This window comes from Camelus bactrianus, chromosome 3 (assembly GCF_048773025.1).
Source record: "Camelus bactrianus isolate YW-2024 breed Bactrian camel chromosome 3, ASM4877302v1, whole genome shotgun sequence".
Classification (NCBI taxonomy): domain Eukaryota; kingdom Metazoa; phylum Chordata; class Mammalia; order Artiodactyla; family Camelidae; genus Camelus; species Camelus bactrianus.
The window spans coordinates 104,019,497-104,046,157 of NC_133541.1; the positions used below are offsets into that span (position 1 = coordinate 104,019,497).

A 26,661-nucleotide genomic window follows, 5' to 3' on the forward strand; every position below is an offset into this window, starting at 1 on the left:
ATTCACCTGATGACTCAAGCCAAAATTCTAGGACTTATCTTCGGCTCATTTATTTCCTCCAGGCCCCACAATTCAGCGGCAGGTCCAGGCAACTCTTCAAAAGAGCCCCAACGACCATTTTTTTCCTTCTGCACCGCTCCTACCCTATCCTGAGTCATCTTCATCTCTCCTGCCTAGACTGTTGCTATAAACCCCAACTGATCTCCCTAATTCCACTCTCCCTAAAACCATTTCCCACACAACAGCCAGTTAGATGTTTTTAGAAACAGATCCAAGCAAATCACTCTCCTACTCAAAACCATCCAATGCTTCCCACCCTGCTTAGAATAAAACAAACTCCCTGCCCTAGCTTATGAAGTCCCACAGGATCTGATTCCTGCCTCCCCCTCTGACCTCATCCTGCTCCCACTTCACCCACCACTGACCCAGCCACATGCTGGTCCATTTTCCGTACTTCGCACCCAACAAGCTGGTTTCTGCTCTAGAGCCTTCGGGTGTTGCAATTCACTCTCCTGAAATGTTCCTTCTCATGATCTTCCCATGGACAGCATCCTATCACTTGAGCCTTAAAAGGTAAACGTCTCTACAGGGAAGACTTCTTGACCACCAGTCTAAAGCTGTCAGCATGTCAGACATCATCACATCATTGCATTTTAATTGTCTGAATAGCACTTATCATTGATATTTTCTTTATTTGTTGGTTTAGGTCTAAGACTTGCACTCTAATGCAAAACTCAAGAACTTCTACGTTGTTCACCAGAGTTCACTAATGTCTGTCCGGTGCCTAGCACAAGGTGGGCTCTCAGTAACTATCTGTTGAAAGGATGGATGCATAACCCAAGGGAGAAAGCAAAGATATTTAAAATGAAGGGAGAGAAAACCATGATGAAGCCTTCAGATTATGTTGGAAAAAACCATGGTGAGCTACCTCAGCCTTGACTCGTTCCTATCAGAGCCACACTGGAGTGGGGGACCCCAGTATGCAGATGCTTGGGAACCTCTTCCTCCTTCAAGGGCAAGTCAAGATTTCTTCTTCTCTGTCTACATTTCTTTTAATTTTATACTGATACAACATTTTGAAAGACATTCTGAAAACATAAAAAGGCAACCCATGACACCATCATCATAGCAAAGTAATTCTTTCCACATATAAGTATTTCCTTGAGTTTTTATTCATAAGCAGATAGAATTTTCACAAAATTGCAACCAAAGAATATACACTATTTTACTGCATTGCTTTTTATACTCATTATGGTATCACAAAACCTCTTCCATGCTACTGCAGATCTGAGTATTTCTGTAATAGTAAGAATAGCTAGCATTTATTGAGAGTCTGCTATTTGCCAGACATTGTTCAAAGCACTGGTAATACCTTGTTTTATCTGCCCATTAAGTTTTTAAAGTGGGCACTATTATTACTTTGTAGATTCCCCTGGTAGGTAAGGCTCTTGCACGTGTACATTACTAGTATCAAAAACAAATGTCAATGTGGGATGGCTGATAAAACTGATTGGTTCCAACTCATACACCCATCAATAACGGAACGCTTGAGTCAGCTAGGATGCATCTGGTCTGCGTATACTATATTGCCATTAAAAATAATCACACTGAAATACCTAAGATGATGCGAAAGGAATATTAAGAGGAAAAAGAAAGAATCAGAATATGCTTATTATGACCCCATTACTAATTATTTTAAAAAGTCATGTGCAGCTAAGTAAAAAAAGATTGCGTATTGTTTGATTCCACTTACATGCCATATCCAAACCACACAAATCCACAGTGACAGCAGGTTTTTTAGTGGCAGTCAGAGGCTGCGGAAAGGGAGAAACGGTGAGTGACTATTTACAGGTATGGGGTTTCTTTGGGGGTGATAAAAATGTTCTGAAAGTAGGTAGTGACAATGGTTGTATAACTTTCTGAAAATACTGAAACCCAATGAATTGTACACTTTAAAATGCTGAATTCTGTGGTATGTGAGTTGTATGTCAATAAAGAATGTATCTTAAAAGTAACTGAAGAAAAAAATTGTGCAACAGATATACTTATGTATTTAAATATAAAGAAAGGGGGATGAAAGATGCAGAAAAAACTGTCAACAGAAGGAAAGGGAAGTGGACACAAGAAATAAGATAAAAGGAGAGGCTTGTGTTCTGTCTAGTTTTACATCATTTGAATCATATGACTTGAATCATTTATAACTAAAATGTTTTAATGTGTTACTTAAAATAACAAATTGTGTAATAAAAACAATGACAAGAAAAAATTAATTCAAATCGAGTAAGTAAATTAGACAATGTTTGAGTTTTGTTAGTTCACCAAGATCAACAGATACTATACAAAAGAGAAGATTACAGAGAAATGTTTTTCCTCCTTAGTTCATTTGGCCTTCGAAGGCTGAATACTTTCTCCTCTTTGTTACGAAGAATGACTTTTTTTGGATTCATAATAAGTTTTAACACAATACTATCTTAAAATACATACATACACACACACACACACACACACACACACACACACACACAGGTGCTGCTCAACTCTCTAATAATCACACTGGATAGTACATGTAAGAATAATTGAAGTTCGTGGGCAGCAGAGAACAAATCTAACACTGCTGTCTTTTCTTTTATTTCACTCAAATATAAAATAAAATGCTCAAAATGCCATGGTGAGAAAGAGAAGCATTGTTGATAGATTATATATGATCACCTACTTAGAAAAACCAACTTAATCTAAATACAAACTATTAGAAAAAATCAGAGCTTAGCAGTGTTGTTGATATATGAGTGACCTACAAAAATCAATGGTGTATCTCAACACCAGCAATAACCAACAGAAAATATAGTGAATAGGAAGAAGAGCAATAAACCTTAAATATTTAGGAATTCAGCTAAGCAATAAAATTCAATACCTCTCTAGAAAAATAATTTTAAAATCTAATAAAGGACATCAAAAATAATCAGAATAAATGGAAATTATAGTCATTTTTAAAATGTAACTATTCCCATCACTAACCAATAAACTCCCAAACTTCAACCTGAACACCTTTGAGAAATTTATCATATTTACTGTAAAATTTACATGGAAGACAAAAGGTCAATGCATAGCTAACTATAAAACAGAAAATTTTAAAGTTGGCCACCAGATATAAAGACACACCATAAAGTTGTAGTAATAGAAAAATACACCAATGGAACAGAATAAGTATCTTGGAAACACAGTCATGTGTATATGAATACCCCATGTATGACAAAATGCATATAAATAAAAGAAATTGATTGTTTACGAGAAGGTATAAGAAAAACTCGTCCACTACATGGAGGAAAATAAAACTGGATCCCTTCCTAACACCATTTAAAAAGCGAAACTCTTGACAGTTTGAGATAAAAAGGCAACAAATGGAGTATAATCTGCAAAAACACTGAATCACTATCCTGTACACCTGAACTAATATACTAATATAATATTGTAAATCAACTAAGCTTCAATTTTTAAAAATGTATAAAGGCAACAGAAATATAAGGTTAACTGAAGAAAGTATCTTGGACTTGGTAAATAAAGGAAATAAATTAAGGTCTATGTTATGGAGGGGGAGGTGCTTTATTTGGTTGCCTCACATTTAAGGATCTCTGCTTCTGGGTGAGCTGAGGGAAACAGTGGCACCTAAATCAGAATCACTCCACTAACTATACATATTAACCAGAAGAACAAATACTACCACAGAAAACCCATCTCTTCAGCCTAATTAGAAGATGGGGGACACCAGGTCCCACTGAAAGCATTTGTGGAGAGGGAAAGAAGTCCAAGAAAACCGGGGGAGGAGAGAGAAGTGTTGTTGTTTCACATCCTTGGAAGTTCCCCTGAAACTCAAAACTAGCCCCCAATACAGAACTTACCCATGAGGTTTGTCCTGGGCAGCCCACAAGGCAAGATCTCTATCCCCACCTGCCAGAATCTTAAATGTTTATGTAGAGGCCTTAACTGAATTCAGTCATGTGGACCACCCAGTCTCAACAACACAGTAAAACGCACACTCCAGGGAGAGGGAAGGGGACACGGCCTCTCCCATTGCCGGTCCGGCTGGAGGGTCAACTAGCAGTCACGATCTCCTCCAACGGGGGTGGGTTGCCTAAAACTGAATTAAAATCACCTCCAGAAAAAGAAAGTCCACACTAGTCATGAGAAAACTTAGTAATAGTAATGACTATAGGGAAGAGACTTCAAGGTGTGCAGGGCCCAAGGTGGCAGCCTCAGAAAGGCAAAACATTTGAAGAGGGAAAAAAAGAAACCACTTTAGAGACTGCAGCGGTGAGGATAAAAGAAGCGTACGAAAGAAATGTGGTACTCTAGCTGACAGACGAAAATTTAAAAATTGGGGAATACACTGCAACTGTGCCACTCTGACAGATACAGATAGATGACAGACAGACAGACATTAAAGAAGCTGTACTTCACACAGAAGAGAAAGCTCTTGAGTTTAACACCTGTAATCTTCCCAAATTCTCAAGCTGATCCACAAAATAGATTCCAAACTAGTGTACATTTATACATACTTGGAATAAAATCAAAACTTAAAATTGAAACAATTAAACTAGTAAAATTTCCCCCACACCAGCCTAAAAACAACAAAGAGCAGAAGACACTAACACAACATTCCAAACCAAATCCAGTATTTTCAAGCAAGCATGTGGGAATATGAAAAAATACCTTAAATCACATGATCAAAATCTAAGGATCAGAAATGGCCATAAAACAGGAAGAAATAAAGGCTGACAGAAAGAAATGGAAAAAGAAAAATCATCTCGGAAATGAAAAATTAAATTACAAGTTGTGCTGGGAAGATTATATTTGAACGAACACTTAATAAGAGGAAATGAAGAAAAGTAGAAAAACAACCAATAAAAATAAGATTAAAAAAAAACATTTAAAAGGGTCAAAAAGAAAGTAGTTTAGCTGGAAGACACACAAAGGAGATTTGATTACACATGATTAGACTTTCTGAGAAAGAAAAGAAAAACCCAATGGAATAGAACTAGTATTTTAAAATATAATCCATGAAAAGTTTCAGGAAATGATAAAATATCTCAATCAATATACTAAACGGGCCCACCAGGAACCTGGAAAAGTTCAGCCGGGATGATCAACCCTCAGATCTACCTAATAAACCTATTCAACTTTTCAGATAAAGGGAAAAAAACCTCAGGTCTCCAGGCAGGCAAAAAGACTAAAATTTTTGAAACAGCAAAAGAATTCAACTGGTATCAATATTCTCAAGAGCAACATACAAATCAAGGCAAGAAGCAAGCAACATTAGCCAAGAAAATCAAGGGGGAAAATGTGAACCAAGGATTTTATATCTAGCTAAGCTGTTGTTCAGTATCAAGACATAAGTAAGAAATAAACACTAAAAAACAGTTTTACACATTCAAGAACATGGAGAATTCTGTATTCATGAATCCTTGAAGAATCTGCTAGAGGCTGAATTTCATCCAAGTTATGACTGAGGAAATTGAGGCAAAAGAAGTGATGGAGAGGATTTAACATACTTAATTTGATTTAAGATTAAAACAAAATTGGAGAAAAGAGCAGAAAAGTATAAAATGCCGTATGTTTTGACAAAGTGAATATGTGAATCAAAGTAGAGAAAGGAGAGGGGAATTGGAAAGGAGATAAATTCACTAACATTATACAGAAGTGGTCCTCAAATCTTTTGGCCTCCCAAATAAATCCCTGTACTTCTAAAATTTTTGAGAATCTCAGAAAATCTTTGTCTGAGTTACATGTATCAATATTTTCCATATTAGAAATTAAAACTGAGAAGATATTTATTTAAAATAATAAGCTTATTACATGAAAACATAAATAACATTTTTATGAAAAATAATACTGTTCCCAAAAAATACAGTGAGAAGAGTGGCATCATTTCACATTTTTGGAAATTCCTTTAAAGTCTCGCTTATTAGAAGACAGCTGGACTTTCATATGTGTTTCACACCTTTCATCAGCCACTAGAGGAACAACATAATCACACATCATGCAGCCTCTGGAAGGTGAAGTTCATGTGCACTCATGAGAAAGCAAGAGTGGAACAGCAAAGTCTTGGCACTATTAGGAAAATATTTTTGCCATCACAGCCTCCCTGAAAGGGTTTCAGGGGCCGCCAGTGAACCACACTTTGAGAACATCTGTTGTACAGATAAAAGTGACGAGTCAAAGGAATACATTGGAATTAACAGATACACACTATTATATGTAAAACAGATAAACAAGAACCTACTGTATAGCCCAAAAACTATACTCAAATTTTTTGTAATAAACTATAATGGAAAAGAATCTGAGTATCTGTATGTATACATCTGTGTATATAAATAAACATATATATATATATATCACTGAACCGCTTTGCTGTACACCTGAAACTAACATTGTAGATCAACTACACTTCAATGAAAAAGAAAAAAAAAACTGACACGCCAGATAAAGGCTAAGAAAACAGCGGAGAAGGGCATTTAAAAAAGGCCTAAGTACAGAGGTTATCAATAAATACCTAAGCCTAATATGAAAAAAGGTTTTTTCAATTAAAGGCCAAAATAAACACACCATCTCGAGAAACAGAGAAACTTTAATAAAATGATATAATAATTACAACTGAAATAAAATAACAGCACAGAGACCCAACATAACAAGCATATTAATAAAAGGAAACTGGCTTAATTCATCTTTCAAAAGAGGAGTATTTCCAAAATGACTGATAAAGAAATATCAAGTCTATGATGTACACAAGAGTCACGACTGAAAAAGTGATTCCGAAATGCTAAACATAAATGGATGGATATAGGTATAATCAGCCAATGACATCAGTAAGAAAGTGTTCATAATCCTGGTATCACACAAAAAGTAGGATATAAGCCATAAAAAAAAATTGTGACAAAAAAGGATAATGTTAATGCTAAAAGCTATAATTCAAAACAGAGATACAACATTTAGAAACATCTATGCAACAAATAACACATGAATCATCATTATAAAGCAGAAACTACAGGAAAATCAAGTCAAAATACACGAAAGTACCCTGATAGACTTCAGCAAACTCCTCTCATAACACAGATCAAGTGAACAAAAAATCAATAGGGCTATAGAACACATAAACAACATTCTCACTGAAATAGATCTTATCGAAACATATCAAACATTAAATCCTGGTAAAAGAACATACGTATTCCTCTCAAGCATGCATAAAATATTTACAAAATTGATCAACTATTAGGTCACAAAGAAAACATCACTAAGTCACATGGAGAAAAAATATTATAAACAGCACTCCCTAATTAAAATGCAATTAAATCAGCAATTAATAACAATATTTAAAAATAAGAAAAACTTTCACTTGGGAATTAAAATTTTTCTCTTAAAGAAAATTAAATGAAAGAGGAAATATAATCTCAAATTTCAAAATTCCTAAAATGTAATGTTAATGAAAATACTACATGGCAGAATGTATGGAATACATTCAAGCAGTAATCAGAAGAAAATAATTGATTTCTAAAACTTACTGCAAACTAAAAATGTATTTTTTAACTCTAAGAGAACCCAGACATAAGGGGGCCTGCCATAATAGTATGAGGTTATTCCCAAAAATTGTTTTTTAAAAGAATAAAAAAGTTAATCAAAATAAAGCACAATGATGAAAATAGATAAAAATAAAAATTAATGTAGAAGAGAAAAACCAAGAAATCTAATAAATCAAATCCTTGTTATTGAATATTAATCAAGTAGATATACTAGATCACCTGATTAAGAAAAAAGAAGGCACAAGTATAAAAAGTAAAAAAAAAAAAAAAAAAAAAAAAAAAAAAGACCAGAACACTGAGACCAAAAAAACTTCTAAAATCAGATTATTTTGCATACCTATGTGCAAATAAATTTGAAAACCTGTATTAAATAATTTGATGAAATGCAGTTTACCAAAGTTGACTCAAGTAGACTTACAAAGCATTTTAAATGGGCCAATGTTTACAGAAAAAAAAATTTTATCAAGGCAATACTCCAAGAAAAGCACCAGGCCCAGATGGTTTCACAAGGAAATTTTACCTGTCAATAACCAGATAGTGCCAATGTTAAAAAAACAAAAACAAATAAACTGTTTTAAACATAGAAAATGAAGAAAAACAACTTTCAAAGTCATTTTATGAAGCAAATATTGATACCCAAATAAGCTATAGTTCAAAATTTTTTTAACTCAAAGTAGAAACTAGTATAATTTACAAATATCTATGCAAATGTTATTTGTTAGCAAACAGAATTCATCACACTATGAATATACAATAACCAAACAGGATTTCTTCTATGAATACAAGGTACACTCAATATAGGAAATCTATTAGCATAAAATAACAAGTCTGAGAAAAATCATTGTTACTATTTTGATAAATTCTAGAAACTTCTCTTTAAAAAGTCAACACCTATTCATAGTATTCAAAGTCAACACTCACACATACCATGACCCCAAAGCCACAATCTTACTTAGTATAAAAGCACTACAGGTACACACAAGAGTTGTACTTCTCACATGGTCCCAAAGATCCCCGTCTCCACGTATTCAATTCTTTGAATAGACCCCACCCACCCACACTGAATAGTGCTGATCTGTTTACCCAATTACACAAATTATGGAAATGATGTTTTTATAACTTATCATTGGATGTCAAACAACTGTTTCCATCTTGTTCTCCCTTTTGGATCTTGTATCCAGTGGAAGCCAGCTGCCATGTTGTGAGGACACTTAGGCAGCCCTACGGAGAGCACCACATGGTGAGAAACTATGGCCTCCCGCTAACAGTCATCACCAACTTGCCAGCCACACGAGCGAACCATTTTAGAAGCACCAGTGAGTGAAGCCTCAGGTACCTGCAGCCCCAACCACCATCTTGACTACTACTTCATCAGAAGCCCCCAAGCCAGAATCACCCTGCTAGGACACTCCTGAATTCCTGACCTACAGCACATGTGACATAATAAATGTTGATTATTGTTTTAAGCCACTAAGTTTAGAGGTAATTTGTTATGCAGCAATAGATAACCAGTACAATCTATATGAGAAAAATCTTAAAAATAACTGAAAGACACAAAGTCAGATTTGAACAAATGAAGAAGGAGCCCTTGTTCTTAGACAGGACAACTAAACGTCATAAAAAGATCACTTCTCTCTACACTATAAACTTAAGGCAATAATAAAAACACCAATAAGCTTTTTTTTTTTTTTATGAAGCTAGGTAAGCTGCAACAAAAGTTCATAGGAAAAAAATAAACATGAATGAATAGCCAGAAAAACAATGAAAAAATGAAGTTATGAAAAGGAACTAACCCTACCAGATACTAAAACATTCTATAAAGTTTCTATAATTAAAATAGTATAGTATTGGCCCACAAACAGGTAGACAGACTGGTGCAATAGAACAGAATGTCCAGATAGAGAACCAAGTATATATGGAAATTTAGTACATATGAAAACTTAATATATAATAAAGAAGGCTCTCAAACCCATGGGCAAAGATGGACTTTTAAAAAATGATACTGGGATAACTAGATAGTCTTTTGGGAAAATATACAATTAAATGCAATATCCACATTATATGTAAAAATAAACTAAATGGATCCAGAGACCTAAATGTGAAAAAAACTATACAAATACTAGAAGAAAACATAGTTGAATTCATCTGTAACGTGAGTCTAAGAAAAGTACCTAAGATCTAAAATCCAGTTGAAAAAAAAATTAAGATAAATTTGACTATATAAAAATTTTTAAATATTTTTCATGGAAAAAAAATAGCACAACCAAAGTAAAATGACAGAAGACAAACTGGGAAAAAAAACATTTGCAGAATGTATCACAGATAAGAAAATATTATTCTTAATATACTTAAGAACTGTTAAAGGGGAAAATGACCACAACTTCAACAGAACCTTGAATTAAAGGCATAAGTAAACAACTCATGAGAAAGATATACAATGGTCCTTAGTCATACAGAACTGTTTCAATTTTACTCATAAAAAGCAAATAAAATTACACTGAGATACCACTTCTATCTAAATGGAGGAAGAACACAGAGGCGGTTCTGAAGCAATCTGAGTGCAGCATCCCTCTTGACTTTCACAATCTCCCCAAAATTCTACATATATCTAGCCCACATCTAATTCCAAAGTGATTTTTTTTCAATTTAATATGATGAGTCTTTCCAGTAGAAGAAACCAGGTTTCATAAAAACACCCTCTCCCCGCCTTCTGCCAGACATCAATAGTTGTGCTAAGCAGAACAACGGTCCTCCAGAGATGCCCATGCTCTAATCCTCAGAACCTACAGATATGTTACTTTACACGGCAAAAGGGATTCTGCGGGTATGATTACATCAAAGATCTTGAGCTGGGGAGATTGTGCTGGATTACCTGGTGGGCCTAATGTAATCACAAGTTTCCTTGTGAAACAGAGAGGTGAAGAGTAATTTGAAAATACTATGCTGGTGGCTCTGAAGATAAAGGAGACAGCCACAGTCAAGGAATGCAGGTGTTCCTACTGTAGAGCACAGGGAACTATATTCAATACCTTGTAGCAACCTACAATGAAAAAGAATACATGTATGTAAATGTATCACTAAAGTATTGTGCTGTACACCAGAAATTGACACAACATTGTAAACTGACTATATTTCAACAAAAAAATGTTAAATAAAGTTTTTTTAAAAAAGGAATGCAGGTGTCCTCTGGAAGCCGGACAAAGCAAGGAAGAGATCCTCACTTAGAGCTAAGGAAGGCATGTAGCCCTGCTGGCACCTTAACTTTAGTCCAATGAAACCCATTTCAGACCGACCTCTAGTAAGATAATAAGTTTGTATTGTTTTAAGCCACTGGGTCTAAAGCAGCAATAGAAAATGAATACACCAGTTCACAAAATAGTTAAGTAATCCTAACTGTAATGAGCATAAACCGATTGGGGAATAAATGCAAGTTACCCTTGCAATTCAGCATATAATTCAACTTTTGAGACCAGAAGTCGACAAGTGAATGATGAGGTATACTGGCAGTGACTATTTAGGATGCTGTGGGGACACCACTCAGCATGATTTATGGGAAAATGGAGAGCATTCATTCATCCAGCCAACAAGCCTCTTAATCCAGAAAGGAAGCGTCTATTCCAGCGGCTACCTTTTTAAAGAGGTCATTATATGCCAGGCACTGTGCTAATTATTTTACAGCAATTCTATAAATCAATATTCTTTTCAATTATATTTCACCCATGAGAAAACCTAAATTCAGAGTGCTTAAATAACTTGTCTCAGACCACTTCGTTAGTGAGCGGCAGACTTACGAGCCAGCGCTCGCTCTGTGATCCATCTGATTCCAAAGACGAGACTCTTAAGGTCTTTCCCAAACCTGAGTTTCTACGTTTCCCGGATGCCAACCCCAACAGCTTCTTTTACAGGTGAAAAAACTAAGTTAGTCTAACCCATTCTAGCTCTATCCCCATAGTAGTCAAAACCACAGCAAGAAACAGAATAATCAAACAGGGTAATTTGAAAGGAACTGAATAAAGGACTTTTCACAAGATCTGTTTTTACACACACTCAGGAACACATCAAGTGAGTCAAAATGGAAGCCTACTCCACATCAGGGAAAGAAGGCAAACAAGATGGCATGAGAGTGACATGACATGGTACAGAGAATAGCTTGCCGTTAGGAAGTACAAACCAAGGGATATACAGACTTTTCTCTTTCATGTATCGAGCATCACATGGCATTACTAAGAAATTCCATTTGAGATTGTGATAAATATGTAGCTAAACAATGATTCCAACTCAGCCGTTTACTGGCTGTGTGCCCTCGGACAAGTTACCTACACAGATGAGGATCCAAGGCTCACAGTGGGTATCACCCATTACATCTCCACAGGGTTGTTTCAGGGGTTAAGTGAGATAATGGATATGGAAGTGCTTAGTCAATACACTAAAATGTCCTCTGCAGATATGAAAAATGGTTACATGTGAAATAAATGAAGTGGCTGATCAGCATGACTAAACGTGTCGTTAGACTAAAGCAGCCTTAACTCAGGGCTCCCTCTGAACTGAGAATTATAAATCATCAGAGAAATGCTGGGTTTTTTGTTTAAAACCTTCCTGATGTTACAGGCTTGTCATCCAGGACCTCTCATCACTGCACCTGATGTCTGGGAAATGCAAACTGACTATCGTTTTTAAGTAAAACAAGATGACAAATTAAAGCTCAGGCAGGTTCCTTTGCAATTATAACCTAACACTGCAACGGGTCCTTGTTAAAATGGTTTCACTAAATCCAACTGTTCAATTTCCTCTTGCAATATATGGTATTTAACTATTGCTATACAGTGAGGTCATGTATTTATTATAAAAATAAAATGCCAAAAATCACAACCATTTTGGCCTTTTTTTAAAAAAAAAAGTTTTTCTTGAGTGTACAATATAGTGACAAGTAGGCTGCCCAGACCTATTTGAGAAAAACATTTTTGTTTGAGAAAAACATTTGTTTGAATGTATGAACTGGTGAGGCAGAATAAACGTTAAGTGAATGGTGAAATGGACTGTCTTAACTTTACATCTCTCATACTCCTGAGCAAAATATTTGTTAAAAGAACACTGGAAAAGAAGAGCAGATGGTGGGTAGATGAGCAAGTGACATGGAGATGTAATTCACAAAAGGTAAGTAAATGATCAATGATATGAAAAAATTTCAACTGTCAGCTCCGTGAGAGCAAGGCTTTTGTTCTGTGACCTGTTTCATCCCTATAGCCTTCTTCCACAGAATCTGGAACATAATAGATGTTCGATGTCTACCGACCAGATGAATTCATGTAAGTGCAAAATAAAACCATAACAAGATGTCATTATTCATCCAACAGATAACCAAATTTTGATTTTGTTTTTCATGATAAAATGCAATGCTGGCACAGCACAGAAGATTTCAGGTATGATTCTATTTTGGAAATTATTTGTTGGGGAGATTGGAGGGTAGAAGAAAAAGAGAAGAGAGAGAAGATAAAGAAGGGAGAGATGGAGGATCTCCAAGTTCATCTATTCCAAATCCCTCATTTTATAAATGATGACATCACTCATTTAAGATGGGACCAATCCCTGCCCTCGAAAAGCTGTCAGATGGAGGAGACAGACACTGAACAAAGTTATTATGAGGAGAAGTGCAGAGTGCTATGGGGGAGGGTAATGGAGACCCAGCCTAGGGTATAGACTCAGAGGGAGCTTCCCAGAAGTGACACTTCAGCTAAGACTTGAAAGATAGGTAGGACTTAAGTAGACGAAGGAGCCCAAAGGCTTTGGACTTATAAAAAGTCAGTGGTGGTACAACTGAAACCCCTACATCATATATATAAAACAAAATAAGAATCCTATGTAAAGTCAAGTGAAGAAGGCAAACCAGCTAGGAAGCTTGGGACCCAAACAACAACACGACAATGAGTTTCCTGAGGTTTTTTTTTGGACTGAATCTCAGACTAAATGCTGGGGAAGCCAACAACCTAGAAATGCCAAAAGGTATGGATAAAAGAAGAAAAAACTAATTAATAAAAGCCTGCCTTGCCTATGCAGAGGACCAGAAAAGGGGCAGTCTAGCAAGAAAGAAAACATTTACAAGATAATCACTGTGCTCCAGACAAATACCATGGAAAAACTATGGCTGCTACCCCACCCAATGCCAATAAAGGCCAAAAGAGGAGCCTAGACTTCTACTCTCACTGGGCTTTAAGAGGAATTCCCAATCCCCTTGCCAGGAAGGCATCAAAGAATGAGTAGGGAGCGGGGATTTCCATCCCCAGCAAGTGGTAATAAATCCCCTCTTCCATGGGACACTATGTGAGGAACCTGGACTTCCACCTACACCTGGCAGGAAGGAGGTCCTCCTCTCCCTCCCTGGAGAGGTGGTGTCAGGGAAGACCTAGTGAAGAGTCAGGACATTCACCCATCCCATAGTATGTAAGCGGAGCCCTGGTGGGGAGTAGCAATGAGGCATTCTTATTCTTCCTAGCCAGGGAGCTATTACTGGGGCCCAGGAGGAGCCAGAGATCCCCCTGGCACCAAGCTGTAAACCTGTAAAAGGGTCTTCTCTCCCTCAGATGTCAGTGGAGGCAGAGTGGGAAGTTTTACCCACCACGTGGCAGTGATGAGGCAGCACCCACCCTTCCCTGCTGGAATGGTATCACAAGAAGGCAGCAAAAACAGACTGAGTAAGACCCAGAGTCTCCTAACATAATATCCCAAGTGCCCCGTTCCAATAAAAAATCATTCATCATATCAAGAACCAGAAGGATCTCAAACTGAAAGCAAAAGACAATTAATAGATGCCAACACCAAGAGGAAAGAGACGTTAGAAATGATTGAAACTTCCCAAATTTGGCAAAAGATATAAGTCTTCAGATTCAAGAAGCTGAACAAATCCCAAACAGGATAATCCCAAAGAAATCCACAGCAAAACACATCACGGCCCAATTTTAGAAAACTAGAAACAAAATAAATGGAAAGCAGTAAGAGTGAACTGATTTCTCATCAGAAGCTATGGAGGCCACAGGAGATGGCACAAATATTTTTCATGCACTGAAAGAAAAGAACTCTCAACTCAGAATCCTGTATAGGCTGTGAAAATGTGCTCCAGGAATTAAGGGGAAATCAACATTTTCAGATGAAAAACTACGAAAATTAGTTTCCAGTAATTCTGTCCTAAAAGAATGGACAAAGTAAGTTTTCTAAACAGAAAAGCAATGATAAAACAAGAAATCTTGGAACATCAAGAAGGAAAAAGATACGTAACAAAATATGGGTAAACATAGCAAACTCTCCTATTCCTAATGAGTCCTTTAAATTTTGATAGTTAAGTAAAATTTAAAATACTTTCTGATGTGGTTTTAACTGCATGTAGAAGAAATATTTAAGGTAATTAATTATAAACATGGAAAGGTAAGAATGTAAAGGGAGATAAGGTTATAAGGTTCTACACTCACTGGTAAAATGATACCAGTAGACTGGAGATATATATATATATATGTGTATATAGGATATATATCTATATATATGTAAAATATAGATATAAATATATTACTGCTGTGTAATACTTACAGCAATCAATTTAAAAAGATATACAAAGAGATTCACTCAAAAACACTATATATGGATAAATCAAATGAGGATTATATAATGTGTGGGAATAACCCAAAGGCAAAAAATAAATAAATAAAGACTTAAGCCCTAATAAATCAATAATTACATGTAAATGAGCTAAATCGCCAATTAAAAGTCAGAAATTGGCAAAGCAGATTAAAAAACATGACCCTACCATACGCTATTTTCAGGAAACTCACTTAAAATGTAACAGTACAGGCAGATTAAAAATAAAAGGATTGAAAAAGATGTTATCATACAAACATTAATAAAAAGAAATACAGATAGTCCTATTAAAGGTATTCTACCTCAAGGAAACTTTAAGGCAAAGGAAATTATCAGGAATAGAGAGGGACATTATAAAATAGTAAGAGTTAATCCAAAAAGAAGACACAGCGATCCTAAATGTGTATGTACCAAACAGAGCTGCAAAAGATGTAAAGCAAAAATCTATGGAAATAAGAGGAGAAAGAGACAAATCCACAATTGTAGTCGGAGATCTCAGTACCCTTCTCTCAGCAACTGACAGCACAACTAGACAGAGCATCAGATATAGAACTCAACAACCCCATCAGCCAACAGGATCTAACCAACATTTGTAGAACACTCCCCTAACAATAGTCGAATATCCGTTCTTTTCAAGTGCCCATCAAGCACCTACCAAGACAGTCTGCACATCCTGGGCCAGAGAACAACCCTCAGCAGATTTAAAGAATTGAAATCAGAGAGGGTGTGTTCTCCAACCATGGTGGAGTCACACTAAAATTTATAGCAAAAAACAGCTAGAAAATCTGCATTTCGAAGATTAAATGACACACTTCTAAATAATCCATGGGTCAAAGGGCAAGTCTCATGGGATATTAAAAAAAAATACATTGAATGAAAATGAAAATACACCAAACATTTGTGGAACACAGTTAAACCAGTGCTGGGAGGGAAGTTCATAGCACTAACTGCATACATCAGAAAAGTGGGGAAGCTTCCAAAGAATAATCTAAGCTACCACCTCAAGATCTAGAAAATAAAGAGAATAGTAAACCTACAGCAAGCAGGAGACAGGAACAACGAAGAGCAGAAGTCCGTTAAATACATCGGAGAATCGACAGAGAGAAATCAGTGAAACAAAGAGCTTGCTCTTTGAAAAAAAATAAAACGGACAAACATCTTGTAAGGCTGACAAAGAAAACTGAGAAGACACAGACTCCCAGGATCAGGAATAAAACAGAGCGTAGCATCAAGAGCCAGGCAGACAAGAAAGAGGTAATAGGAAAATACCATGAACGACTCTACACACGTACATGTGACAACTCAGATGACGTGCTCCAATTCCTCGAAAAACACTGACTACCACAACTCACCCAGCATGAACAGAACGTTTGAATAGCCCTACAACTATGACAGAAATCACAAGTATAATTAAACATCTCCCTGAAACAGAAATCTTCAGGCCTAGATGGTTTCACTGGAGAAGTCTACCAAACGTTTTAAAGAATTAACACCATCGTCTCTTCCAAAGATCGCGGAGGGTTTGCTCTGTGCCAGGCAGTGCTCTATTCCAACTGTTTTCACATGTCTTAAACTCACTGAATCTTTTCAACAAAACCAGAATAGGCCCTGTTATTATGTTACTCTATCCCATGTGAGAAAAACGGAGCCCAGAGAGCTTATGCACACAGCCAGGACAAAGCCTAGCTGGATTCTAGTTTTAGCTTCTGGGCTATGTTTAAGACAAATCAGATGCTGGCTATATTTGGTCAAATCAGATGCACAGATTTCTTGTATTTTCATCTTAATCTAACGCCAAATTTATTGTCAAATTTCACTTTTGGGAAGGGAAATTCTGATCTGACCAGGATGTGCTATTTCAACAAAGAAGCCGGGGTAACACCCAAGCTGGCACTCTCAAAAGAAATATGCATGTTTTGTAAATAAAAATAAAGGTTATTCCTGCTGGCAAACGCCATACAATTTCCATCTCCGTGACAGTTAAAATGTATCTGAGAGAATAAACCAGAAAAGACGTTTCTTGCTGGAAATGGTAAGAGCTTCACTATAGCAGAACCAGTCACACCACTATAATTACAAGAATCAAAACACTGCTTCATTAATTTTCCCCTGTGTTTGTTATTTCACCTCATCAAGACTAATTATACCTTTTCCCTTTGATTTTAACAAGCACCTGGGTTAAACACCATCGACAGCCCGGTTAGAGAAAGCTGCAGTACAGAAGTGTATCTGAACTGCCTCTGCTTAGGGGAAGACAGTATGTCAAAATTATATTGACAAATAAAATTCTCCTGACTAGTGTTTTCTCTGAATAAAAGTGGAAACATAACTGCCCCCTCCCAAAAAAAGTGGAAAATCATTTAAATTTTTAATATTCAATCAATGCTCTTCATACTTATATATTTCCCTCTCAACAACTAAGACGCTCTATCAACTCAGTCCTCGAAATAATCTGTGATGCCCCTTGGCAAGGCTTGCCCCAGTTTACTATTTGCCCAGTTTTGTATTACAAGACATTGGTAGGCAAAGGCCACACTGCTGGGAGTTAAGACTGACTCTGAGGGACACAGGAATCCTAGGAGCTCCAGGGACTAGAGGTGGCCTCCATCAGGGTTTCTCCAGCTTTTCCAGACAGGGACCTGCCACCAGCAGAACATGACCCTGCAGTGTGTGGTGATGTACCGACTGCAAGCGCCTGTATCAGGCTAAAGCATATGTAACTGTTACCCTTTGCTGATTCCATTGTATGCAACCTAATGTAATCCTTGCTACATACAATGTGGCATTGTAAGCAGTGCCCCAAGCAAAACGTCTTTTATGTCTCATTTTTTAAAAATTAAAAATCCATTCCAATTTCACACACTACCAAGTTATACATCTGCTTTAATATAAAAATGTTTCTCCCACACATCTCTGAGAAAAATGTTCTGGGAGGAGCATTTTGCCCATCTATCTGTGGCTTCACACATCCCCCACAGACATGGCCACATACTCCCAGTACAAATACGCTGCTTTGAGAATTGCAGGTGCCAGCGCCCAGGTTTCAGAGGCAGATCAGGATAAATCAATGCCTGGCGAGTGCTTTGCTGTTCCCCAATTCTTCTCTGCAAAATCCTTGCCTTTAATAAGGTCCCAAAATATTGTTGGCATTTCTTTTTCCAGGAAGAAATGGTTCTCACAGCACTTGACAGAACAATTAACACCTAAGGAAGCAAGTTACAGTGCTCGCTGTAACTTCACACACACAAAAAGACAACTTTCCGTACTGGAATAGTTCCAACTGTAATCAGATGCATAGTTTCATCCAATTTAAAACTGTAATTAAAAATTGTAGCCATCCAGTGCCGCACATTGACTCCAAGTCTTCCAAAGGCTTTAGATCCAGTCACCAAGATACCAAGAAAAAGTAGAAAAAAGTTCAATATACCTTATATATGGATACATTAAAAAAAAAATTTAAGGCATGAATTAAGGTTCTAAACCTCCACATGCTCTACCCTCCAACTCTCAGAACTGTCATTTGTGAAAGAAATTATCAGACAATAGTTCCCTCATAGTCACCCTCACCTAATCAGTGACAGGTATGATCTTGAAAGTTTCTCCCATTTCTTTCTTTCCTTGCCCAATATCCCGTTTCCATTTACAAAAACAATATTCTGGGGTAATTCATTCATTAAATTCTTTCTGGCTGCTTTTTGGAAACCTTCTGTCCTGAGGATCAGGGGAATTTTTTTTTTTTAATGGCTGTCAAGAATGACTTTGGTTTTGACCAGATTAATAACTACATCCTTATACAAACACACGTAACAGAGGAGCTTCGGTCCAGAGAATAATTTCCCCTAAACCTCTAAAGCAACTAGAAATGTGGTCTTTTCAAAGTTTAAACAATTGATGGACTTCTGAATTCAAGGAGACACCTGACCTCCAAAATAGGAAAACAAAGACATACAACTGAATAGTTAACATTTTCTCCTTTGTCATTGGATCTAAAAGTTCATCCTGGCACCGACACAAAGAAGTAATGATTCCATCAGCAGCCTAACAGATGGCAGGCACGAAAAGGCTCTAACCTTCTCCGAGAAGGCTGGAGAATGGCTCCGTGGAGTTTAATTTAACAGGATGGAGGATGCTGTTCTCTCTCTGCTGCCTCCCGCACAGCACGCCTGTCCACAGCTCTGAGAGCTACTATCTTAAGGTCCGGCCATGCCATCACTCAGTTTAACTCTTTCAGACAAGTAAGGGTTTCAAGTTATTATGGAATCATTTTTCTGCATGGGTTCTGTTCCAACAAATGCAACTCCAACTTCTGATCCTAGCTAAGCAGGCTGCACGTGGTGGAGTCCTTTAAGGCTCTCTTTTCTTCTCTTAGCATTTAATAGACACTGGAGCATCTTTTTCTTGGACAGTGAATTTTATTTCTGAATGGCTAGAGGCAAAACATTAGAGAAGAAGAGGTCTCGTACTGCCAACTCCCTCTGCCCGCTAGCTTAAGGGTAACCACTTTTTGGAGAACAGATATTACTTGTGAAGTTGATGGGAATTGCTGCCCAAGGCGTCAGGATCACCTGGGGAATGTGATATAACCCTGACGCCAGGGGCTGCAGCCTAGACTCTCTGGGGGGTGGGGTCCAGACGTCAGTATGTTTTTAAAGCTCCCCATGGGGTTCCAACTGGCAGTTGGGGTACACAAGAAATACTGCATTTTGAAATTTAAATATGGCGTTGAATACTGCCGTCTATAAATTGTTTCTGTAACTCCATTTCTGTCCGGAGTCCTCACTGCACTGCATTTGGCATTAGGAGGAATGTACCTCTCTACCTGCCTCAGTCTCTCCAAGGCTTTTGTTAAGGTTCTGGGGTTTGCAGGATTAGCCAGAACTAGTTAGCACGCCTTGTCCAGACATCTAGGCAACAAGATGCTGGCAATGCTGTCCTGAATTCAGGCATGTCCTCAGACCAGGCTGTAATAGTCAGAAGAGCCTATAAGTAAAAGACATTTATGCCAGAATATCCTGCAGTCACGGCGCACTCCCCACGTGGCTCAGAGGAGGGCATGGCCACAGGCTGGGCACCTCCCCCTTTCCATATATATGTAAGGCCAAGCCTGGAGAGAACCAGTAATCCTCCAAAAACTGTGATGTGCCCCTCACTGAGACATGATGACACAACCATGCAACCTGCTAGTGAGGCTGTGAGGCCAGCAAGCTCTATACTTCATGCTGATCTCTCCAGTGAGCCCCCAATGCTATTTTCTGCATGCTTTAAATAAGCAATCAGTTTCACTCACCAAAGAGGTCAACGTGTCTGGTCTTGCCATCAGCTGGTGCCCACTACTGCTGTCAGTAAAATCAAGTCGCAAGCCTCTTGGAAACCCACTGGATCAAGTCAAAAGAGATGAATCCTGCCTTCCTCTTGCACACAACAGGTGCTCAATGAGTGCTGCGTGGACTAAGGACTCTACCCCTAAAGGTACCCAGGCATCAACAGGGCTTGGATGAGGCACTTTGGAAACAAGGCACAGAAATCTACTCGTAATGTAACATTCGAGTGAAAGGGAGACAAAAGGATAAAGCAAATGTCATGGAAACAAATACAGAAAGCGGAGCTGAGCCTCACAAGCAGGTCAGCAGGCAGCTGCTCTGTCTCCCCTCCCCCCGCGGGGCCACACACCGTCATGGCACTGTGGTCTGCGCTTCATTCTTCCTGCTCTGCAGATTCTGGTCCTTCGCTTCATTACCACACAGCCACCTCCGGTCACCCAACAGAGTGGCCTCTGCTTATTTCTGGACAAAATGTTAATAGCTCGCCTTGCGGAAGGTGGGGAGCTAACATCATCTGGTGGGTGTAACACCCTTATCTGGGGCTGCTGAAAAGGACTAGAAACGCTACTACAAATGACAGACACTAGCTCTGGCGGGTGACGTGATCCCTTCAAAAGATTAAAATTCACACATAAATCTGAGTTGTGACACCTTTATTTCAGAACGACTGCAGGACTGAATTGCACAGGTATACAAAGAATTCACAGCTCTCAATCATAATAAAACCGAATCAAAAACACTTTCTCCTATACAGAAACTCGGCCTGAGAAAAATGTTCATTTGAATTTTAATCCACTGACCGTTTCACATCGTAGCAGGGTACGTATAAAAACACTAACATGACTTGGGGGGGAGGCGAGGGCTTACAGATGTAAATAAGTCATGTGTAGTGACATCTCACTTATCCTGAGGTCACAGATGTGGCAACCGCAGTAAAGGGGGGGGGGTGTCAGGAAGTACGGCAGAGGAAGCAGCAGAGCCGTGGAAATACCGTCACCAAGTCAGCGCAGCATCGCTCATCCATCTCACTGCTGGGAAAGCCGCCCAGAGACTCGCTCAGCTCCCCTTTACTGTTACTTGACCTACAGAATGCAATTACAGCATCTCCCAAGGCCATGTAGCAAATGAGAGGAAAAGTTCCTAGAGGAAGGCAGACTAACAGCAGAGAGAGACAACAGGGAACAGGGAGGGAAAGAAAAAAGCTGTAAAAACCACAGCAGAACTCAGAGAGCCCCCTCCACTGAATGGCTCTGCTCTGACCAACCTGAATAGGACCTGAAAGCACTCACAACATAAATGATAATGACCCTGAAAGGGTTTCACTGTCTTCAGTAGATTCTGTCTGCCAAAGCAGGGAAATGTATACTAGATTAAGAGTCCCGTGTAAATGGCTGAAACCAAGCAAAAAAGATGTGACTTGTAAGAATAGCCTTGAGTCAGCTTTACCACCCACCCACCCACGACATCTGAGAAGTGGGATGTTACTACACATACACTGCTTAGAAAATACACAGAACAATTTATATCAAAAGAACACAGCACCTTTTCTATCCACATGATTGAAACCACAAAAGCCCGTTCGTGGTAGAAGCACCTCAATCATGTAGGGATAGCTTAAGTCAGCTTCTCTGTGCGTGAGAACTTCATATCGTATCCTGAGTGACCAGCTGTATTGATCAGTGGGCCCAAATGACCGCAAACCTTTCTTAAATAACAGGAGACACAGAGGCCTCAACCACCTCCCCTTAATCAGCGTTTCTCAAAATCTGGTCGGTGGAACTGCAAAGCCGAATCTCCCAATTAACTTGTGTTAAAATGCAGAGCCTTGAGTCACAGCTGAAACCCCATGAATCAGCATCACTGAGGGAGGCCTGGGGGACCTGCAGTTTAGCCCCTCTCCCCAGGGGTTTCTGGTGGGAGGTCTGGAAAGTCTGGGAATCACTGTAATACATCCTCACCTTGAAGTGTAGGCTCAGTGACCTAGCCAGGAGGAGACTGGCCAGGTCTGTGAATTAACCCTTCCCACCCTGGTTCCTAATGTGCCCAAAAAGGCTACACTCCTGGTTTTGACATTTCTTACACGAGACTATAGGTAATAAAATTAGATGTGGATTTCTAAACTGTTTTATCACCAGGAAAGGTTTCTGACATAATAAAAATAAACTCTAACAAGAACTAATTAATTTTAAAAGGAGCATAAGATTTCTAAGCTATATATGTGAAGCTTGAAGTAATGGATGCCTGCAGGGGGCAAAAAAATACTGAGCGAGGAAGTCTGATGCAAGTCCAGAGGACTGCCTGGGAACGGGGAGGAAAATACTAAACGCGGTCTTGGAGAGGCAGAAAGAAACTTCCATCCATAACAGGGAAATGCAAATCTTTTAAAAATTGGCTGAGATGTTTAAGCTGGTCCTTAACGCTCTTGAAACAGAGGCTGGAAGCTACTGGCAAACATACTTTGTTTGGCCAGCACAATGTTTTAAACAATCCTGAATTCGTTGCCCATGCACAAAAAATAGGGAGATTTCTTTTTTAAAAAAAATCTCTTCTTTTCCTGGAAAATTGGAAATTGGAAGAACTAGAAAAACCAACAGTTTGGAAAAACTGGGCTGGCGCTGGGCAGCAGCTGCCCACCTCTAGCCAGCCATGGGCTCCTGGGCTCTCCCCGTGGCCGCCAGCCTACTTCACTCATCAGATCTCCTGCCAGACACCTGCAGGTATTTGCATCGGCTGCCCCGCCTCAAGCAATTAAGGCAAACAGCCTCTCTGTGCTTCACTTTCTCTAACAGAAATTCTTGCTACAAAGATACTTCCTTGCTTCCGAGGGGTTAAGAAAGGAATCAGATACTGTCCGCAAATCATCTAGAATTCCCTGTCGTCTTCTCATCTTTAGCTGCCTGCTGGAATCTCTTAGGGAGCTTTAAGAAACACTGAAGCCTGGGTTCCACCCCCAGAGATTCTGACTTATTGGCCTGGGATGTATCCTAGGTATGAGGATTGCATAAAGCTTCCAGGTGGTTCTAATGGAAAGCCAAGGTTGAGAACGCCTGCCTTCGGAAAAGGCAAATCATTGAGTACGAAGGGTTAAATTCATTCCAGTGTCAACCTTCAAACGCAGATTTCTTGCCTCTCACCTCCTGGATAATTCACACCAACTTTTATTTCTGGAAATGCGCCATTATTCCAAAAGCCTACCAAATGCTATTTACAAACTGGAAAAGGCGGTCACAGTGTGTTCTGGTTGCTACTATCCATTTTCCCTCTAACACAATGGAAGAATGAAACACTAAGGAAATCGGGAAATATTCCTAAGACACAGAACTCAAGCAGCGCAAACAGCTCAAATACGATAGGAGGAGGCTCACAGTGGCAGGTTCGTATTTAAAAAATAATAATAATAATAATACAATTGCTTTGAAAAATTCACCAATGCACTAAGTGGAAAAATTTTCAAATATTAAACAAAGAATGATTTCCCCAAGACGTTCCAGTAATGATCTACTTTTTATCTTAAAAAGATGAATTCCAAATTATTGCCTCCCTTTAGGCTTTTTTTTTCCCCTTTACATAGTGCGTATTTACATCTTGGCTTCCCACCATGAGAAATGCAGACTACCGGCATCTGATTTTCAAACAGTAAAACACCACATTACGTTCCACTAGAAAAGGACATTTCCAAAATGGTTTCACGTAGTAGTAACAGCTGCTACTCACTGGACTTATGTGTACCAGGCAGCAAGTTAGGCCCTCTTATTAGTATACGACCCCCAATCATTCCAACACCCTCACAAAGTTAATTCTATAACCCCATTTTATGAACTTAAAAAATAAGTTTCTGAAAGATTTAAAGTTACGTACATGCTCACTGAGCTGGTGGGCGGCCGCGCCTGGCTCCAAACCCGCGTCTGTCTGTTTGACTCCCAAACGCACGTCTTGTCTGCTTGACTCTCAAACTTGAGCTTTTAACACCACACCCCCTTGTTTCATCATCACAAGTAGAAAGATCTGTGCCCAATTATCCCCATTTGCCCAGGGAAAGACAGAGAGGTTACATGCTCTCCACAGCGCAGAAGGAGTGAGTGGGAGCCAAGAACATGCAGCCTGCGTTCCCGCCTCCAGGTTCCTTGGGGTACCAAACGGCAGGTCACGTGTTCCAGTTTAAACACGACTAATGGCACTTACATGGTGGTACTGACGGGTACAAATCAAATGCTCCCCATTTCTGAGCATCTTAAACATTACTATGAAAATGACTTAGCTTCCACACAGGTCTGGCACTTTCCTATCTGTTCCAGGCCACCTAAGAATCAGGAACAGGTTTAACTCCTTTATTCGTCCCAGAATCCTCAAATGAATCCTATGAGCAATGATGCAGAGAACATCCGGGCACAAGCCCCGCTCTCCAAGCCCCTGGCCCATCCTCGGCTGCCCTGGCACCGTCACCAGACAATCCACAGGACACCCTGAAGGAGGGCGGACATCACCGCCTATGGGTTCTTTATTTGTAAAATTGTACAGGCTGTGCCCTAAGAAGCAGCTGAAAGGTCTCATCTCCACAAGAGCTGCGGTCTGAGGCAGGCTCCCAGGGGAGTGTATCATTCCATGTCCCAGCAGGAAGGTCTCCTCTTCTTTTAAGCTGCCAACACGGCGTCCTTAAATGTGTATTTTGAAAACTGTGTCCTTGGATGTGCTCTGTCCAAGAAAAGATTAAATCTCGAGCAAACGGTAGACACAACACAGCTTCCCTGCAAGAGAAAGCAAACAGGCTTTATCACTAATAAACATGGCTCAACAATCAATACATACTTGCCCTCTTTGCTGAAGCAGCTCTTAAGACTCACCTGAATTCTATCACTCTGGATAATTCTTGAAGAAACTGCCTTTCTGCCTCCTAATGATCTTCCAACAAAGCAAGCACCTCAGAGGAGCGGGTTCAAAGGGGAGTTAAGATATAGCTAAAACTGAGGTCTTAATCATTCTGATGTGGAAAAACTCTATTATCAAACCTCACCAAGCCAGGGGGTCCCCCAGCTGCCAGCAGCAAGAACAAAAAGATGTCAGGGCTATTTGCTTTATTCAAAAATGACAGGAAATCAAAAATCTATCAAATGGATGTGTCAGCAGCAGCACCGCAAGCATGCTGGTTAGTGAGTTCTCGCACCCCCATTTTGGCTTCTCCTTAGAATTACCTTCTAAGCTTTCTAACTGTCAAACGCCCACTTGGACACACAGACCAGAGACTTCCAGGGAATACCTTTAGTGCAAGGTAGCCTACACAATGTGGTCACGTTCTATGTGAATTTAAATGAGGCGAATTTGAAATGTGGTAGAATACAAAAATGTCTCCTTAGGCACATGGGCGCAAATCCCATGGAACGCTTTTTCAAACATTAAGAATTGCAAAATTCCAAAATTCAAACATAAGTCCACTGTACATGGCACCTAGACTGTTGCCACATCACAGTGCTACTTTATCTGCCAAACAAAATGCCTGTATTTCTACCCCCGTAGGCACGTGCACTGGAACTTTATGAAGCCATTTTAATGATCACTATTGCTGGTATTCATTGTGATCATTTTAATGTGTTTTTTTATGCCTTAAAATAACGCCAACCAAGTGGTGACAGCAGAGCTAATACTGAGAAAATAAACCCCCACACTATTAACTTTGAAACAGACGTAACATGTGATCAAATGCTACATTAAAAAAAAAAAGTTAAAATAAAAAAAAAGCCAAACCACCACCACCAGGCCACCTGATGTTAATTTAGGAGCGGGCACATTCTCACCCAGGGGAGAGAAAACTTTTCTTAAAGGACCAGGTAGTAAATATTTTAGGCTTTGCAGGCTGTGAGATCTCTGTTGCAGCTCTGGGGTTGTAGCTAGAATACAGCCAGGAGCATAGCTGGTTCCAATAAAACTTTATTTACAAAATTGGGCCACAGGCTAGACCTGGCCCTTGCGCTACAGTTGCCTGACTCCCCCCTGCCATAGCTACAGAGCGAACCACCCCTGTCCCCTGCCTCTTGTTTAATGCAGCATTTTACTGCTCATAAAAGGGAGTTCCCCCACCTACAACCAGCCTCCCATTTCCCACCAAGCTAATTTTGAGAAAATAAAAAGCTCGATTAAAACAGGCACACTTC

At 39.0% G+C, this 26,661-nt stretch overlaps 1 protein-coding gene across 3 annotated transcripts in view; it reads right to left on the minus strand.

The window, feature by feature from the left end:
• Nucleotides 1-6,604: 6,604 nt before the first annotated feature.
• The window catches only part of PRELID2 (PRELI domain containing 2), an 81,606-nt gene continuing 61,549 nt past the window's right edge, over nt 6,605-26,661 (minus strand). For all 3 annotated transcript variants that reach the window (XM_074360872.1, XM_074360873.1, XM_074360874.1), the window contains one exon: nt 6,605-25,260. The gene's annotated coding sequence lies outside the window, so the exon portion shown is untranslated. The remainder of the gene's footprint in view (nt 25,261-26,661) is intronic.